The following is a 19,280-nucleotide window of genomic DNA, read 5'->3' on the forward strand; positions in this document are numbered from 1 at the left end:
CCCGGAAGTGTAGCAGTAGTTATACAACACGCTGATACCTGCCTTTATACTCCAATATTAATAAGGTAACTCCTACAGCTGCCACACCAGAAATAAAGGGTAAGACTGACTTCGCCTGCTGGTTACACTTGCATTTGTGGATGCAGTGATGAACTGTCTTCACAGATGATGGTTTTCAAAAGTGTTCCTGAGCCCATGGACTGATTTCCACTAGAGACTCATACCTGTTTTTAATGCAGTGTCACCTGAGGGCCTGAAGATTATGGGCATCCAATGTTGGTTTTCAGCCGTGTCTCTTGCATACAGAGATTTATCTGGATTCTCTTAATCTCTTAATAATATTGTAGAACTTGCTTTGTGAAAGTGAGAGAGCACAGACAAACCCAGATTTCAATGCAAAAACGTGAGATTTTAATGAAAAGCAGGGAGTGGGGAAGTGCTGGAGAAGTGAGAGGTGAAATAATGTGCAGTCAGTGCAGACAGTGGGGAGTCCAACTGGCCTAGGGCGAGGTCGCTGGTAGGGGCTGGTTGCGCTGTTTGTTGGAAGTGATCTGGTGATAATGCGGGCTGCCAGCATGACATCTGTGGAGCTCGAGCTCATAGGGAGGGAACATAATCTCATCGCCCCCTACTGGATGCATTCCAACCTCTATGACAAAATGAATGGGAATATCTTTTCAAAAAATTACATTTCGGGTTACACTTCAAAGTTGAGACAATGGCTTCCATATGTTGTGCATGTCGGGCAGCTCTATCGATCCTGGTGATCATACTTTATTTTTTCCACCAATTTGAATTGTTTTGAATATTTTTTAATAAGCTGATCAAAGACTACACGGACCCGACGTCGCGTATGTGACGTCACAAGAAATGCATCCCTTGTGGGGATAACCATTACAGATCAGGGCATGTAGTCAACTGCCGCTATTCACAGGGAGAGCTGTCAGCACTCATAAGGGCTAGTATGAAGAACAAAACTTATCAAGCCTACTGCTGACGTAATATGAGCGACTCTGACTAGAGAGTTTGGTTGTAGTCCGTTTCTGACAGGTTAGGCACAATTTCAATCTTTTAAAAGACAGCAAAATTTTATGGAATCAGTTTTGTGCCAAAATGTTCATACAATACTTTTGAAATATCAAACAAAAATGACAAATCAAAATACAAAAAAACAAAAAAAAGTAAATTTTCTTAGACTGGCAAACAAATTATTTGTGTAATCGTGCAAAATATCAGTCTATTACTCTTCAGAAACCTTTTATTTTTGTTCCGCGTCTTTCTCAGTTTTGTTTGACATAATTTATTTTGGTTGCGATTCCAGCTTTCTCATTTGCGCTCCCTGACTTTTTGCTTGCGGTTTTGGCACAAACTTCACGTGTGTGGGCTGTCCAGGAATGCATTCCCATTGGGTAACTTGTGTTTGACTGACAGCTACACTCAGCCATTCCCCGGAGGCTGTTGCGGCCATTTCCTACTCGGATTCTGGAAGACTGTTTGACGAGTGACCGATCCATTGACGGTAAACAAGGATCAAGTGGACTTCAGTGGCGACTATGATATTGAATTAATTCAACAAAGTGTAAATTCAATATTATAGTCGCCACTGAAGTCCACTCGATCCTTGTTTACCATCAATGGATCGGTCACTCGTCAAACAGTCCGCCAGAATCCGAGTAGGGAATGGCTGAGCATAGCTGTCAGTCAAACACAAGTTACCCAATGGGAATGCATTCCTGGACAGCCTACCCACACGGGAATTTTGTGCCAAAACCGCAAGCAAAAAGTCAGGGAGCGCAAACAAGAAAGCTGGAATCGCAACCAAAATAAATTACGTCAAACAAAACTGAGAAAGACGCGGAACAAAAATAAAAGGTTTCTGAAGAGTAATAGACTGATATTTTGCACGATTACATGAATAATTTGTCTGCCAGTCTAAAAAAATTGACTTTTTTTTTTATTTTTTTGTATTTTGATTTGTCGTTTTTGTTTGATATTTCAAAAGTATTGCATGAACATTTTGGCACAAAATTGATTCCATAAAATTTCACCTGATACTTTCACAGTTAGTAGATAATCCCAACATATACAACATATTTTGGGGGGGTGTACAAGTTCCACATCATAACTTCGTGGGATTTTTTTAAAAATCGGGTCTATGGGATTTTCAATAGTATGGCTCTCGGCTTAGGAACGCTACCACTAGGATTGCTGTGTTTCACTTTCCCTCCCTATTGTCTTCATCTTCCGTCTTTGTGTAGTGGCCTGGGCACAGTGAGACAGAGAGAGAGAGAGCACATGAATTCTCAGCACGGAGCATGCTGACTAACCTGTGCTTAAATCACATTAACACTAACCTCTACCAAAGTGATGGAAAGGCCTAAGTATGGAGAAATAAAGGATCTACTCATGATTCAAAATCACACTAATGGTACATGGAATCAGCCATATAGAATAAATAGCACAGTATCTAATTTTATTTGTTTTTAATTTGTAAGCGTATCCATTTACTAGAAACTAGAAATATTAAATTCCTTTGTTCCATAATTTGTGAGTATCCAGATAAGGTATAATATATGAATGCTTTTTGCCTAATTTAGTCCGCCTTAAAATGCTTGAAGTGTTGTATACCCTGAAATATAAAATAGCAAACTGGACGTGTTTGATTGCCTCTTTAAAAATGAAAAATTTAATCTTAAAACGCTAGGTTATTTTATATATTTCTCATACATTCATGCTTTCAGAGCCTTTATTCCTGTCCTCCGTGTTTGAGACACTGAGCAGGAACTAATTATGGAAACGGACACTTTCCAGTGGAATACAATATCTCCTTACAGAAAGATCCTGAGACTATCCATCATCTGCACAGCTTTTTGCTACACTCATATAATATCTTTGTGCAGCTTGTACTTGTCAAAAACATCATCTTAAAAGCTCTTTCTGAATCTCTGACAGAATATCTAAGAGAAGCCAGAATTGTGGATGAGTGTTATTTATAGAGGAGTAAGGAGAGAGAAGCAGTAGCTGTTGTTCACTACTGCAAGAAGAAATGTGTTGAGAGGGAGGCACAGTGACACCCCACTCCAGCCTGCAGCTGTTACTGCATTCCACTGGGCTACTGAAGCATCACGTGAGCCTTCGCCTCAAACCCAGTTTCCTATTATTTACCTCACTTGAACTTCTATTCCCTGGTTGACATTATATGGAGGTGGAAAACTACCCAATATTAGGATGTTTTTTGTTGGTTCATTGCATTATCATTGTGTATTATTCTCAATATCAAAAACTGTTGATATGATTTATAGGTTTTGACCTCATCTGCTTTAAGTTGTCAGTATTTGTGAATCACATAGGAGCAGATCTAGACAGAGGCATATTTTGTTTGTTTTAACGTGACTTATTCTACAGACCAGGTGCAGCTGTTTGTTTCACATAAGATTATACTGGCTGAGTGCACTTCCAAAAATTCTCCACCCAAGCACTGTTTTAGGGCGGTGTTGGTTGAAGACCCTATCAGCAGTAAGGACATGGGCTCCACCTACTTATGATAACAATTGCAATCAGGCATTGGCTGGTTTAAAACACTCATCTGCAAGCTTGGCAGAATAACACATTGGCAGGATACATGCAAAGGAGGGAGGAAGCCAAGACCCTGTTGTTTTGCCACAGCAGGAGTCTAGGAGTTAAGGAGTAAAGTACAGAAGATTTATATGTGATATAAAACACAGAAATTATATTAGTTCAAAGTCCCCTTTCCAGTGACCAAGAACACTTTCATAATCTCATGATAAACAGTAATATATGGCATTACACTGGGCTGGGAAAGATTACTAACATTTTCAGTCAGTAAATATGTACATGTGATGCAACACAGCATTGAACTTTAGAAAACGGGGGACAGCTACCCATGTGTTCATTTGTCTATTCTGTTTTGCCAACATTGTAGTGCACTGAGATTGCTGTTAGATACCACCATGACCTCAGAGATCACTAATGGCTTTAGGCTTTACTGAAACTAGTAAAATTATATAAATTTCCTTGTAACGTTTGTAATCTACCAAAAATATTTGTTGTGTTCAGGGAGCAATATTCAAAAATATAACATAGTTAGATGAGAGTTTATCCTATTCTTATCTAAGAAATGTTGTACTTTGTATCATCTTCCAGCCTCATCATGCTTGCTGAGCATAGGTAAGGTCATAGTTTAAAGTTTAGATCAGTTTAAATCTAATGTAACATGACCATAGTTTGTGCAAGTGGAAATTTTGATGCCAATTATTCATATACAGTACAAACAATACAGTGTATCCATATGAAGGGATCATGGAAAAGTGTACTGTTTTTTAATTCTCTATGCTGACACCTAACCAGGTGAAATATTAACAAGCCCTTAGCATTGATATAGTTATCTTTCAATTCTGTATGTTCTGACTCTGTCTGTTCTGGAAAAAAAAATATTCAATTCAGTTAACGATCAGTTATTAACTTCCTGTTTTAGTGTTTGCATTCTCACATATTATTGTCCAAAGCATATGTTACTCAGGGTAGAGATGAGTGTTGTATATACAGTCCCCTCCAAAAGTATTGAAATGGCAAGGTTAATTCTCTCTCTCTCTCTCTCTCTCTCTCTAGCTCGACACTGAAAACATTTGGGTTTGAGATTTAAAAAAATGAATATGAAACAATAGATCAGAATTTCAGCCTTTATTTCCTGATATTTACATCTAGATGCGTTTAAAAATTTAGAACATGGGACCCAATATTATATATTTATATATGTACAATGTTTGAATCTACACATCTTCGAGTGATCAAAAATATTGGAACACGTGCTTGACATATTTCTTGTTGTTGCCCAGGTGTGCCCTGCTAGATTGATTGTTTAAAAAATAATACCTCTGGATGTCTACTCTTGGGCTGTTCTATGGGTTTTGCCTGTGAAGACTGCATTTGTTGTTGAAAAGGGTAAACTAACATGAAGATAAGAGAGCTGTTTATAGACCCTTCCCACGTGACGTCACGACAAACGCAGCCGCCATTTTGGACATGAACTACCAGTAGTCTACCACAGCCAACAACGAGGAACGACGGCGAAGCATCGAAAGGAATATAGCCATCAAAGAAAGTTTTTACTTTCAGCAAGACTTCCATCATGCCATTATATTGTTGTGCACCTGGATGTAGTAACCATCAACACACAAGGCAAGATTTATCATTTTATCGGATCCCGACAGATGCTGACCGACGGAGAAGATGGATGGTCTCTAAAATATTGGCAAAATGATGTTTATTGACATAGCAATCGTGTGTAACGGGAAGCATTTGCATATCCGAAGTGTTGTGTTTACATCAAAGATAAAATAAACCGATATGACAACGACTGCTGCTGCCAGGTTGGGGACACAAACTAGTAGAAAGGAAGTGTGCCAACACACTTCCTTTGTGGTCGATTCTGCTTTAAGGTAAGATGCATTTAATTATTCGTCTGCTGTGGGTTTGGAATCGGTAGCCTGACCGATTCGTTCATGTTTGTGGTGCCATTTGTTTGTTGACGCGTGTTGAAATGGAAGATTGGTTGTTGACATGATTTCCAGTGATGCTTTGGTGCTGCTGTGGATCAGATGTGTTGAGTAGCCTGACTGTTTTTTTTTCTTGCGTGTGGTATCATTGTTGACGCGAGGTTGTTTTTTGAACATGCCAATGCGGACACGATTTCCCCTGATGAGTTATGACTTCAGACGCGATGCGTGTGTGGAGGTGTGGAGTCCGCGTGATATGTGCGTAAGATAGGCTTCTCATGTGTTTGGAGATCCGTGCTCTGAGACAAGCGCAAGCACACACACACACACACACACACACACCCAGGGAAAAAAGGGACCCCCCCCCGAAAATATCGGCATAGTTCGAACATTGGGTTGGAGAAAGTAATGGCAAATAGTGAGTGCACAAACCATAGAAGGTAAACTGTACACAGCGCCAGGGCAGTGTGATGGTATGTCTACTTTTAGATTGTGTTAGCTTATCAATGAACACACTCGTCACTCGACGAGTTTCACGTCTTTACGACGGATACTTAAATGTGTGTTAGGTATTATTGTTGCAGTCTAAGCAGTCATTGTAGCAGCTAGATGAGTGAGAACCGAAAGGGTCTGTGCCATAAACCGTTATTTCTTCATGTCCAAAATGGCGGTCGCGTTTACGAAGGTCACGTGAGTGAAAAGGGTCTATAGGAGAAAGCCAAAGCTACTTTGAGGCTGATAAAAGAAGAACAATTAATTATAGTCGTTGCACAAGTATTGGGCATAGTCAATACAACAATTTGGAATGTACTGAAAAAGAAACAAACACCTGGTGCACTAATAAACAGATATCGAACAGGTTGGCCAAGGAACACAACAGCAGTTGATGACAAAGATTATGAGTACTGTGAAGAAAAACCAAAATACAATAGTCAGTGATATCCCCAACAACCTCCACAGGGCAAGGGTGAAGGTATCACAATCCACTATTTGAAGAAGACTTCAAGAGCAAAAATATAGAGGCCATACTACAAGATGCAAAGCATTCATCAAGGCTGTTTTGGAATTTACTAAGAAATATAGAGATAAAAGCCATAAAATTCTGGAGCCAAGATTAACCTCTCCCAAAGTGATGGAAAGGCCAAAGTGTGGAGAAAGAAAGGATCTGCTCATGATCAATAACATACAAGTTCATTAGTCATGCACGGTGGCGAAGGAATGTCAGGTTTTGGGCTTGCATGGCTGTTCCTGGAAAGGGCTCACTTATCTTTACTGATGATGCAGCTCATGATGGTAGCAGCAGAATTGATTCAGAGGTTTACAGAAATGTTCTGTCTGCTGATTTATAAAGAAAACTTTTTGTCAATTTATTTGAGAGGAAATTCACCATGCAGCAAGACAATGACCCAAAACACAGTCAAGACAACGAAAGATTTCATCAAGGGGAAAAAAGTGGAGCAGCATTTTACCTCCTGAAGAGGAGACTGAAGGAAGTATCCCCCTCCCCCGCCTAAAAAAAACAACAAAAAAAACCCTACAACTGAAAGAAGCTGCAGTATAAGCCTGGAAATATATCAGAAAAGAATAATGCAACAATTTAGTGATGTCAGTGGGTCATCGGCTTGATGTGTTTTTTGCATGCAAGAGATAGGCAACCAATATATGATGTCTCATCTCATCTCATTATCTCTAGCCACTTTATCCTGTTCTACAGGGTCGCAGGCAAGCTGGAGCCTATCCCAGCTGACTACGGGAGAAAGGCGGGGTACACCCTGGACAAGTCGCCAGGTCATTGCAGGGCTGACACATAGACACAGACAACCATTCACACTCACATTCACACCTACGATCAATTTAGAGTCACCAGTTAACCTAACCTGCATGTCTTTGGACTGTGGGGGAAACCGGAGCACCCGGAGGAAACCCACGCGGACACGGGGAGAACATGCAAACTCCGCACAGAAAGGCCCTCGCCGGCCACAGGGCTCAAACCCGGACCTTCTTGCTGTGAGGCGACAGCGCTAACCACTACACCACCGTGCCGCCCCAATATACGATGTATTTACTTTAATTTACTTTGACTATCTGTTCCTATACTTTTGCTCACCTAAAATTTGGGTGGGCTGCTACCAAAGGTGTCATGTTCATGTCTGAAATTCTCATCTATTGTCTCACATTTTGATTTCAAACATAAATGTTTTCAGTGCATAGTAAAAGCAAAATAACTGGCCTTACTGTTCCACTACTTTCTGAATGGACTGTATGAGTCTATAGCCAAATCAAATAGTGATGTCTTATTCAAAGCAGCAGAGCAGCAGAAAAAGCTTATTTAGCTTGGCAGGCTGACCAGTAACATACAGGATTTTATGCTCTGCAGTTTTCAACCAGTTTTTCACCACCAAAATAAATCTTGCTAAAGGATCAAGGTGTGTGCCAAAAGCTTTTAAAACCATTTGACACATAGCCACACCGTAGCATGACGTTCCTGTAACATAATCAATATTACATTTACCCCTGCCCCAGTTCAGTCTCATTTACCATCAAACGTATGTATTGTATAAATAGTCTTCAGGTAAAGATAAAACTGAGGACACCAGTGTGCAGCATTATCCTCGTCCTGCACTGTGACTACCTCAGGCCATTTCTCCAGCAGCTCAATGTCAGTCCGTCCATGAGCACTTTCAGCTGCCAGGTGGTCTGCAGTATGTAGGGCATGATTGGTGCTCTGGACATCAGCACCCTCTTCCAGGAGCATTTTCTTTTCTTCCCTGTCGACAGGTGGCCATCCTGACTCTCTAGGTGAAAGGAGGTGTAGATCTGAGCTGTGCATTGTTGGGTATTAGCATCATGGTTCAGCAGCAGGTGTACAGTGCATGTGTGGCATGTCAGGGTCATATCATTCATTGGCAAGCAAAAGTCTGGACCGATCTGCTGCATGGTGGTATCCAGCTCCACCAGCCCATGCACCGCCCCATCCTGGCCCATCCGAAACGCCAGATGTAGCAACATGCACCAGCAGCCGCCCCATGCCCACACCAGTGCCCACCCGCCAAGCTATCAGCCAGGAGACAGCAGAGTGTCAGCTCAATTGACACCACAGTTGTTAAGAGAAGGGAAATAATAATAATAATAATAATAATAGTTTTTTATTTTAAATTTTATATATATATATATATATATATATATATATATATATATATATATATATATACACACACACACACACACACACACACACACAAAATATAGACAGACACAGTATGATATTGTAATAGACACATTATATGGATAGATAGTGAGAATAGTGACGACAGCAATGGTACTAACACTGGGAGTTTATTAAGCTAATTTTTTAATATATCTGTGTGTGCATATAAGAAGATTTTTGTGTTTGAGTGGATGAGGACATGTGTATTGCATGATATATTTGTGTATGGTTAAGAAGGGGGTTGGGGAGAGGACACGTTTTCTGTATGCTGCTGCGCAATCAGTATGGTTGTGTGTGTGTGTGTGTGTGTATGGTTATGGGGTTGTATTATTGTTGGGGTACTTCTATGAAGGGATTTCAGATTTCTGTAAAAATTGCTATATTTTCCTTATGTATCACAATTTCTTTTTCAAGTGAAAAAGAGGGGAAAAAAGGAAAAGAGAGAGAGAGAAAAAGATAAATTCATGAATTGTGGTAATAAAGTAAGAATATGTTATTGTATTTGTGCATCTATATGTGTATGGAGCTTAGGGTGTGTTTATGTGTATTCTATGGGGTGTATGGGGTGTCAGGGAGGGGTAGCACCTCTGGTGGAGGACTCGTTGTGTCCTTTTTTGGATGGTTCTCTCACCCTTGGTCTCCACCTGATGCTCAGCTCTCACCAGTGGCTTCGAGTAGCTGTCAGCATGCAACACCGGCCACACCCCGGGCAACAGCCTCGACAGCCTGGCAAAACCTGGTGAGGGTAACTGTTGGGTGAAATATCCCTCAGTGAATCTTGGGAAATGCTCATCCCTGCATGCGAAGACTGTTCCGGCAGACTGGGTGGACAAAATCTCAATAGATTCAATGGCCAGAAAGATGGTTCAGCAGTACACTGTGGAGTGTAGAGGGCACATCAGAGCACTATAGAAGATGTGGCCATCCACTGCAGCCAAGGAGGTCTCCAGCCGTAACAACTCTTTGTACCACTGGATCTTGACTTCTGCGGTGGAGAGGGTGGGGTTGCTCCAGTGCAACAGCTTCTCCACCATAAACCAATTCAAGCACAGGTTTATTGTGCAGTTCTTCCAAGAGTCCTGTGGTGATGGGTGAGGGGCAAAGTGACAGGTAGAGGTTACTACTGGAAGCCATAGTTCCGAGCCTGCACGTAGGCAGCCTGTGGACCAGGGGTCGCTCTTCATTGCATCTGGGCGGCGATGGAGTTCGGCAGCATCCCAGGCAACTGAGCAGCCCTATTCAGGATGGCACTGCTCACCCTAGTAAGGGAGGGGACTAGAAAAGGTGTCCCAAAAATTGCCTGCCCTATAAAGTAACTGGCCAGCATGCCACTGCTGGCAGTTAACCCCACTCATGCGGTCAAAAATGCAGTAGAAAGAAGTTAACATTTGGTACGTGGAATGTACGGATGATACTTAATAGAGCGGACACATCAAGGCCTCATCGGAGAACGGCACTGATTGCCATGGAATTGGCATGCTACAATATCAATACTGCAACTCTTAGCGAGACAAGAGTTGCCGAGGAGGGATCGTTATGCGAACCCAAAGGCACGTTCTTCTGGAAAGGCAAAGCAGACCATGAAGACAGGATACATGGAGTAGGATTCACTATTCGCACTGCACTTCTTTGCCAGATGCCTGATCTCCCTACTGGCATAAACGAACGCCTCATGAAGCTTCGTTTTCCTATTGGCCAGTCTGGACATATGACAATCATCAGCGCCTATGCATCAACACTGACCAATAGTGAAGACGAAAAGGAGCAGTTCTACAAGAACCTTGACTCCATTGTGAAGTCAACTCCTTCAAATGACAAGCTCATTGCCCTTGGTGACTTCAATGCAAGAGTAGGCAGAGATCACAGTAGCTGGAAAGGCGTGCTGGGTACACAAGGCATTGGTAAGATGAATAGCAATGGTTTACTTCTGCTGACGTTCTGTGCTGAGAACATGCTCACCATCACCAATGCTTCCTTCAGAATGGCCAACAAGTATAAAACCACATCCCAGGTCCAAGCAGTGGCATCTCATTGACTATGTCATCATTCGTCAGCGAGACATCAGAGATGTTCAAATCACCAGGGCCATGCGAGGAGCCGAATGTTGGACCGATCACTGACTGGTCAGATCTATTCTTAGGCTCAATATCGTGCCTTCTCATATCAAGAAACCAAAACAGAAGAGGTTGAAGTTCAATATATCTAAGTTGAATCTCCCCCATGTAAAAGAGGAGTTCCAGTTCCATCTGGATGAAACCCTGACCGCAAGAGGACCATTGACTGGTGACCCAACTGAGAAGTGGAGCCAGCTCAAACAGGCTATGACAGAAACAGCAAAAACCATCCTCAGTAGAGTGGAACGGGTGCATCAAGACTGGTTTGATGAGAACAATGAAGATATTGACAGGCTGATGAAGGAAAAATGTCAAGCTTTTCTTGAATATCAGAATGATCCTTCCTCTACATCAAAGAGAGACCACTTCAAGCATCTACAAAGCAGGGCCTAGAACTACGTACAATACAAGACAAGGTGGGACAACAAAGCAGAAGAGGTCCAAGGCTATGCTGATACCAACAACTCCAAGGACTTTTACAGATCTCTGAAGTCTGTTTATGGTCCTCTAAAACCTAGCACTGCCCCTCTGCTATCCTCTGATGGAGCCACCCTGCTCAAGGACAAGAATGGCATTATTGAGCCTTGGAAAGAGCACTTCTCTGATCTCCTCAATTGACCGTCCTCAGTCGACCCTGCAGTTCTGAGACTCATTGAGCAGAGACCAACCCTGAATGACCTTGATCTTGCTCCTTCACTAGAAGAAGTTAAAAGAGCAATTAAGCAGACCAGCATTGGCAAAGCCTCTGGGATGGATGGTATACCATCGGAATTGTACAAGGCAGCAGGACCCGCAACCCTCAGCACTCTGCATGAGATAGTGACCAGCATCTGGGAAGAGGAAATTATGCTACAGGACTTTCAAGATGCCACTATTGTTCCCTTGTTCAAAAATAAAGGAAGCAAAGCTGACTGTGGTAATTACCGGGGCATCTTCCTTCTCTCAATCGCTGGCAAAATCCTTGCTAGAGTGATTCTAAATTGCCTTATCACAGCCGTCTCAGAGAACTCACTGCCAGAGTCCCAGTGTGGGTTCAGACCAGGGTGTAGCACCATCGACATGGTTTTCTCAGTGAGACAAGTGCAGGAGAAGTGTATTGAACAGAATATGGATCTCTACGCTGTCTTCATTCATCTAACAAAGGCCTTTGACACTGTTAACAGAGAGGCACTCTGGGTCATCCGTGATAAACTTGGATGTCCCAGCAAGTTCATCAGGATCATCTGCCTCTTCCATGACAGTATGACTGGGCTAGTCCTAGCCAGTGGTGATACCTCTACCCCATTTGACATCTCTAACGGAGTTAAACAGGGGCGCAGCCTGGCTCCCGTTCTCTTTAACCTGTTTTTCACTTGTGTACTGAATCATGCCCTTTGTGATCTTGATCGAGGAGTCTTCCTTAAGTACAGACTGGATGGATCCCTGTTTGACCTACACAGACTGAATGCCAGAACCAAAGTCATTGAGAGACTCATCACTGAGGCACTCTTTGCTGATGACTGTGCACTAATGGCCCACACTGAGTCTGACCTCCAAACGATTGTTGGCAGGTTTGCTGAAGCCTCTCATAACTTCAGGCTGACCATCAGTCTAGGGAAAACTGAAATCCTTTTCCAGCCTTTCCCAGGTGATGCAGCCCCTCCTCCTTGCATCACGATTGACAACACACAGCTGAAAACAGTGGAGCACTTCAAGTACCTCGGAAGCACCATCTCTTCAGATGGCTCTCTTGACAAGGAAATTGCCTCTCGAATCAGCAACGCCAGTCAGTCCCTTGGTTGTCTTCGCACCTGTATGCTGAACCATAAGAACATCAAGCTGTCTACAAAGATCAAAGTCTACAAGGCAGTCACTCTCACAAGCCTCTTGTATGGATGTGAGATGTGGACACTATACAAGAGACATATAAAGCAGCTTGAGCACTTCCACATGAGAGCACTATGGTCGATCATGGGCATCAAATGGCAGGACAGAGTGACCAACCTAGAAGTCCTCGACAGGGCAGGTCTAGTCAGTATCGAGGCCATGGTCATGAAAGCTCAGCTCCGATGGACAGGCCACATCATCCGCATGGACCCATGCAGAATTCCTCAACAGCTCCTCTATGGTGCACTGTCACAAGGCCACAAAAATCTTAGGCACCCTAAAAAGTGCTACAAGGATAACATAAAGGAAAGCCTTAAACATTGCGACCTCCCTGCCAAAGACCTAGAAGCCTGTGCTAGAGACAGAATCAAGTGGCACTCCAAGACAAAAGAGGCTTGTATGAACTTTGAATGGTTTAGACATGATAGAGTCCTAGGCACTAGAAAACGCAGGAAAGCCTCCACATCTGCAAGCCCTGCCACGTCATTCCAGTGCCCTCAGTGTCCCACTGTGTGTTATTCCAGAATTGGCCTCAGTAGCTATGCTTGTGCCCATCAACGAAGACTGCGCAACTGACATCATCAATACCGATGGTCAACCGAGGAAGAAGGATGTGTATCTATATGTGCCAAGAGTACAACCCCATTTCCAGAAAAGTTGGGATATTTTCCAAAATTCAATAAAAACAAAAATATGTGATTTATTAATTCAAGTGAACTTTTATTTAACTGACAAAAGTACAAAGAAAAGATTTTCAATAGTTTTACTGTCCAACTTAATTGTATTTTGTAAACATAAAGTTAGAATTTGATGACTCACTCAAAAAAAGTTGGGACAGAGGCATTATTATCATTGTGTTTCATCACCTTTCCTTTAATAAAATTTTTTAATCATATGGGATCTGAGGATACTAATTGTTGATGCTTTGCAATTGGAATTTTTGTCTATTCTTGTTTGATACAGGACTTCAGCTGCTCAACAGTCTGTGGTTGCCATTGTCTGATTCTCCTCTTCATGATGCTCTACATCCATCTACATTCTCAATAGGAGACAGCTCTAGACTGGCAGCAGGCCAGCCAAGCACACGCGCTCTGTGTCTACGAAGTCACACTGTTGTAGCCTGTGCAGAATGAGGCCTGGCATTGTCCTGCTGAAATAAACATGGACTTCCCAGGAAGAGACATTGCCTTGATGAATATGTCTCTCTAAAATCCCAGTATATTCCCCAATATACAGTTAGGTCCATAAATATTTGGACAGAGACAACATTTTTCTAATTTTGGTTCTGTACATTACCACAATGAATTTTGAACAGAACAATTCAGATGCGGTGGCACGGTGGTGTAGTGGTTAGCGCTGTCGCCTCACAGCAAGAAGGTCCTGGGTTCGAGCCCCGGGGCCGGCGAGGGCCTTTCTGTGTGGAGTTTGCATGTTCTCCCCGTGTCCGCGTGGGTTTCCTCCGGGTGCTCCGGTTTCCCCCACAGTCCAAAGACATGCAGGTTAGGTTAACTGGTGACTCTAAATTGACCATAGGTGTGAATGTGAGTGTGAATGGTTGTCTGTGTCTATGTGTCAGCCCTGTGATGACCTGGCGACTTGTCCAGGGTGTACCCCGCCTTTCGCCCGTAGTCAGCTGGGATAGACTCCAGCTTGCCTGCGACCCTGTAGAAGGATAAAGCGGCTAGAGATAATGAGATGAGATGAGACAATTCAGATGCAGTTGAAGTTCAGACTTTCAGCTTTAAGTCAGTGGGTTGAACAAAATGATTGCATAAAAATGTGAGGAACTAAAGCATTTTTTTAAACACAATCCCTTCATTTCAGGGGCTCAAAAGTAATTGGACAAATTAAATAATTGTAAATAAAATGTTCATTTCTAATACTTGGTTGAAAACCCTTTGTTGGCAATGACTGCCTGAAGTCTTGAACTCATGGACATCATCAGACGCTATGTTTCCTCCTTTTTAATGCTCTGCCAGGCCTTTACTGCAGTGGTTTTCAGTTGCTGTTTGTTTGTGGGCCTTTCTGTCTGAAGTTTAGTCTTTAACAAGTGAAATGCATGCTCAATTGGGTTGAGATCAGGTGACTGACTTGGCCATTCAAGAATATTCCACTTCTTTGCTTTAATAAACTCCTGGGTTGCTTTGGCTTTATGTTCTGGGTCATTGTCCATCTGTATTATGAAATGCCGACCAATCAGTTTGGCTGCATTTGGCTGGATTCGAGCACACAGTATGTCTCTGAATACCTCAGAATTCATCCGGCTGCTTCTGTCCTGTGTCACATCATCAATAAACACTAGTGACCCAGTGCCACTGGCAGCCATGCATGCCCAAGCCATCACACTGCTTCCGCCGTGTTTTACAGATGATGTGGTATGCTTTGGATCATGAGCTGTACCACGCCTTTGCCATACTTTTTTCTTTTTATCATTCTGGTAGAGGTTGATCTTGGTTTCATCTGTCCAAAGAATGTTCTTCCAGAACTGTGCTGGCTTTTTTAGATTTTTTTTTAGCAAAGTCCAATCTAGCCTTTTTATTCTTGAGGCTTATGAGTGGCTTGCACCATGCAGTGAACCCTCTGTATTTACTTTCATGCAGTCTTCTCTTTATGGTAGATTTGGATATTGATACGCCTACCTCCTGGAGAGTGTTGTTCACTTGGTTGGCTGTTGTGAAGGGGTTTCTCTTCACCATGGAAATTATTCTGCGATCATCCACCACTGTTGACTTCTGCTGGTGTCCAGGTCTTTTTGCATTGATGAGTTCACCAGTGCTTTCTTTCTTTCTCAGGATGTACCAAACTGTAGATTTTGCCACTCCTAATATTATAGCAATTTCTCGGATGGGTTTTTTTCTGTTTTCGCAGCTTAAGGATGGCTTGTTTCACCTGCATGGAGAGCTCCTTTGACCGCATGTTTTCTTCACAGCAAAATCTTCCAAATGCAAGCACCACACCTCAAATCAACTCCAGGCCTTTTATCTGCTTAATTGAGAATGACATAATGAAGGAATTGCCCACACCTGCCCATGAAATAGCCTTTGAGTCAATTGTCCAATTACTTTTGGTCCCTTTAAAAACAGGGTGGCACATGTTAAGGAGCTGAAACTCCTAAACCTTTCATCCAATTTCAATGTGGATACCCTCAAATGAAAGCTGAAAGTCTGGACTTTATGTCCATGTCCATTACTGTATATAACTATAACTTGAATATGTTTCAGTAAACAGGTTAAAAAAAAACAAAATTTGTGTCAGTGTCCAAATATATATGGACCTAACTGTATCAATGGTACCTTCACACACATGCAACTAACCCATGCCGTGGGCAGTGATGCTCTCCATACCATCACACCTTTTGTGATAACAAACTGGATGGTCCTGTTCACTTTTGGCACACGTTTCCACTGTCTTTTGGTCCATCTGAGATGAGTTTGGGCCCAGAGAAATCAGCATTTTTCTGCATAGAATTGATGAATGGCTTCCTCCTCACGTAATACAGTTTCAGGTTGCATTTCTGGACGCAACAACAGACTGTGTTAAGTTGCAATGATTTTCTGAGGTACTCCCGAGCCCATATGGCTATATTTGTCACATTAGCATGACGGTTTCTCAGGCAGTGCTGCCTGAGGGCTTGAAGGTCATGCACATTCAACAGTGTTTTCCGATCTTGCCCTTATTGCACTGAGATGTCTCTGAATTTCCTGAATCTTTTCACAATATTATAAATTGTAGACTTTGAAAGACCTAAAATCTTGCAATGAGAAATGTTCTTTTTGACTTAGCTAACAATTCTCTCCTGAATTTTGGCACAATGGAGTGACCCACAACCCATGTTTGCTTGCAAAGACTGAGCCTTTGGTGCATGCTCCTTTTATACCCAATCATGATAGCAATTAACCTGTTTATTGTGGAGTCTTCTAAAATGGTGTTATTTAAATATCCTATGAACTTTTTAGTCTTATTTTGCCTCTGTCCCAACTTTTTTTGAGTGTGTTGCAGGCATCAAATTCTAACTTTGTTTATATTTACAAAATACAATTAAGTTGGTCAGTAAAACGATTGAAATCTTTTCTTTGTACTTTTGTCAGTTAAATAAAGGTTCACACAAATTAACAAATCACATATTTTTGTTTTTATTGCATTTTGGAAAATATCCCAAGCTTTCTGGAAATGGGGTTGTATGTAAGAGTATGTAAGAGTGATGTTTGCTCACAGGCAAATTTAGAAAAGAAGTAATTGGTTTCCAGGTTTGCAAAAAGTACTCAGATTGTTTTTTTTTTAAGGAGGCTGTCATTTTTTTTCATGTAATATGTGTTCTGTAATTAAGTGAGCAGTGATAACATGTCAGAGGTATTGAAGCCCATTTTGTGCATTTTATGTTGAGTAAGACGTGCTCTGTGTAGTACTTTGTACTGTATTAATTGTATATTTGTAGATGAAGTCATTGTAAAAGTGTTAGAGCAGATTTATTCCCAAATGTTGGTATCAATAGATATGGATAAGTCATCTTCCCATTTGTTTTTGGATATGACAATGATTGGATCTATAGTAGATAGCAGTTTATATATATTTGAGAGCTGTTTCTTAGAGTCAGATATTGTAATCAATTCTTTGAGTAAAGGAGGTTGTTGGAGATTATTACAAGCAATGTTTATTTTTGTCTCATTCATAATCATGGCATTATTATAAATATAACCATAATGGTATGTGGTGTTATGTAAATTATCCATTCATCTATTATCTATACTGCTTATCTGTCACGGGTATGGGGGAAGCTGGAGTCAATCACAACTGACTTTGGGTGAGATGTGGGGTACACCCTGGATAGGTAGACAATCTATCGCAGGGCTAACACAGAGACAAACAGTCATTCCCACTCACATTCATACCTATGAGCAATTTAGAGTAGCCAGTTGACTTAATCCACATGTTTTTGGACTGCGAAAAGAAAACTGGAGCACCCAGAGGAAACCCAGGCAGACACTGGGAGAACATGCAAACATCACACAGTGTGGCCCCAGTCAGCCATGAGGTTTGAACACAGAACCTCCTTGGAGTGAGGTGACAGTGCTTTAACCACTGCACCACCTGGTTATGTAAACTGAAAAAGTAAATCTTCTCTTGTGCATATACTATCTGTGTGTGATTTGAATTGCAGTACAAGGGAGATTATAGCTGTCCTTGGATGCTGTGCCATGGATTAAACTCCATATGCATGGCAGGAGACTTGCTGATAAGCAGAATTTTTGAGTACTGTTCACTAGTTATATAGATAACATTGTCATGTGTAACTGAATAGTGAGGAAATCTCTCTCTGTTTTCTACCTCTGTCTGACTCTCTCTGTCGAGTTACATGTCAATCCTGAGATACCAGTGATGCTGGCCTCTCCTACTCTTCAGACCTGCCTGATCCATCCTGTTGTCCTACTTCTGGCTGGAGTCTCATCACATCACTCCTGTGGAGGATGGTCCCATATGGACAGTTGAAAGATACACTTAGAAGATGGCCCTGAACATTTACAGTTTTGCCACGATAGTTTATGACTGCAAATGACATGATAACTTTATGACTGCAGTTGTCATGAACAGTTTTGCACTCAAGTCTCCATCAATGAACAGTTGATAACTTCAACAGCATAGCTAAAACTACATTACATTAATGACATTTAGCAGATACTCTTATCCAGAGCGATGTACAACATATCCAGAGCAGTTAGGGGTTAGGTGCCTTGCTCAAGGGTACTTCACCCATTCCTGGTGGTTCAGGGAACCGGCAACCTTTTGGTCCCAAAGCTGCTTCTCTAACCATTATTAGGCCATGGCTTCCCCTCAAACTCATCTCATCTCATTATCTCTAGCCGCTTTATCCTTCTACAGGGTCGCAGGCAAGCTGGAGCCTATCCCAGCTGACTACGGGCGAAAGGCGGGGTACACCCTGGACAAGTCGCCAGGTCATCACAGGGCTGACACAGACACAGACAACCATTCACACTCACATTCACACCTACGGTCAATTTAGAGTCACCGGTTAACCTAACCTGCATGTCTTTGGACTGTGGGGGAAAACGGCGCACCTGGAGGAAACCCACGCGGACACGGGGAGAACATGCAAACTCCGCACAGAAAGGTCCTCGCCGGCCATGGGGCTCGAACCCGGACCTTCTTGCTGTGAGGCAACAGCGCTAACCACTACACCACCGTGCCGCCCCTCCCCTCAAACTATAAAACTATAATGAACTTCCTGGTTACACAATTGTATTTTGTGACTATATAGGACAGTTATAGAAGCAAGTTAAAGTGGTGCTTAAAAGTTTGTGAACCCTTTAGTATTTTCTATATTTCTGCATAAATATGACCTAAAACATCATCAGATTTTCACACAAGTCCTGAAAGTAGATAAAGAGAACCCAGTTAAACAAATGAGACAAAAATATTATACTTGGTCATTTATTTATTGAGGAAAATGATCCAATATTACATATCTATGAGTGGCAAAAGTATGCAAACCTCTAGGATTAGCAGTTAATTTGAAGGTGAAATTAGAGTCAGGTGTTTTCAATCAATGGGATGACAATC

Source organism: Neoarius graeffei, chromosome 7, assembly GCF_027579695.1.
Source record: "Neoarius graeffei isolate fNeoGra1 chromosome 7, fNeoGra1.pri, whole genome shotgun sequence".
In the NCBI taxonomy this organism is placed as follows: domain Eukaryota; kingdom Metazoa; phylum Chordata; class Actinopteri; order Siluriformes; family Ariidae; genus Neoarius; species Neoarius graeffei.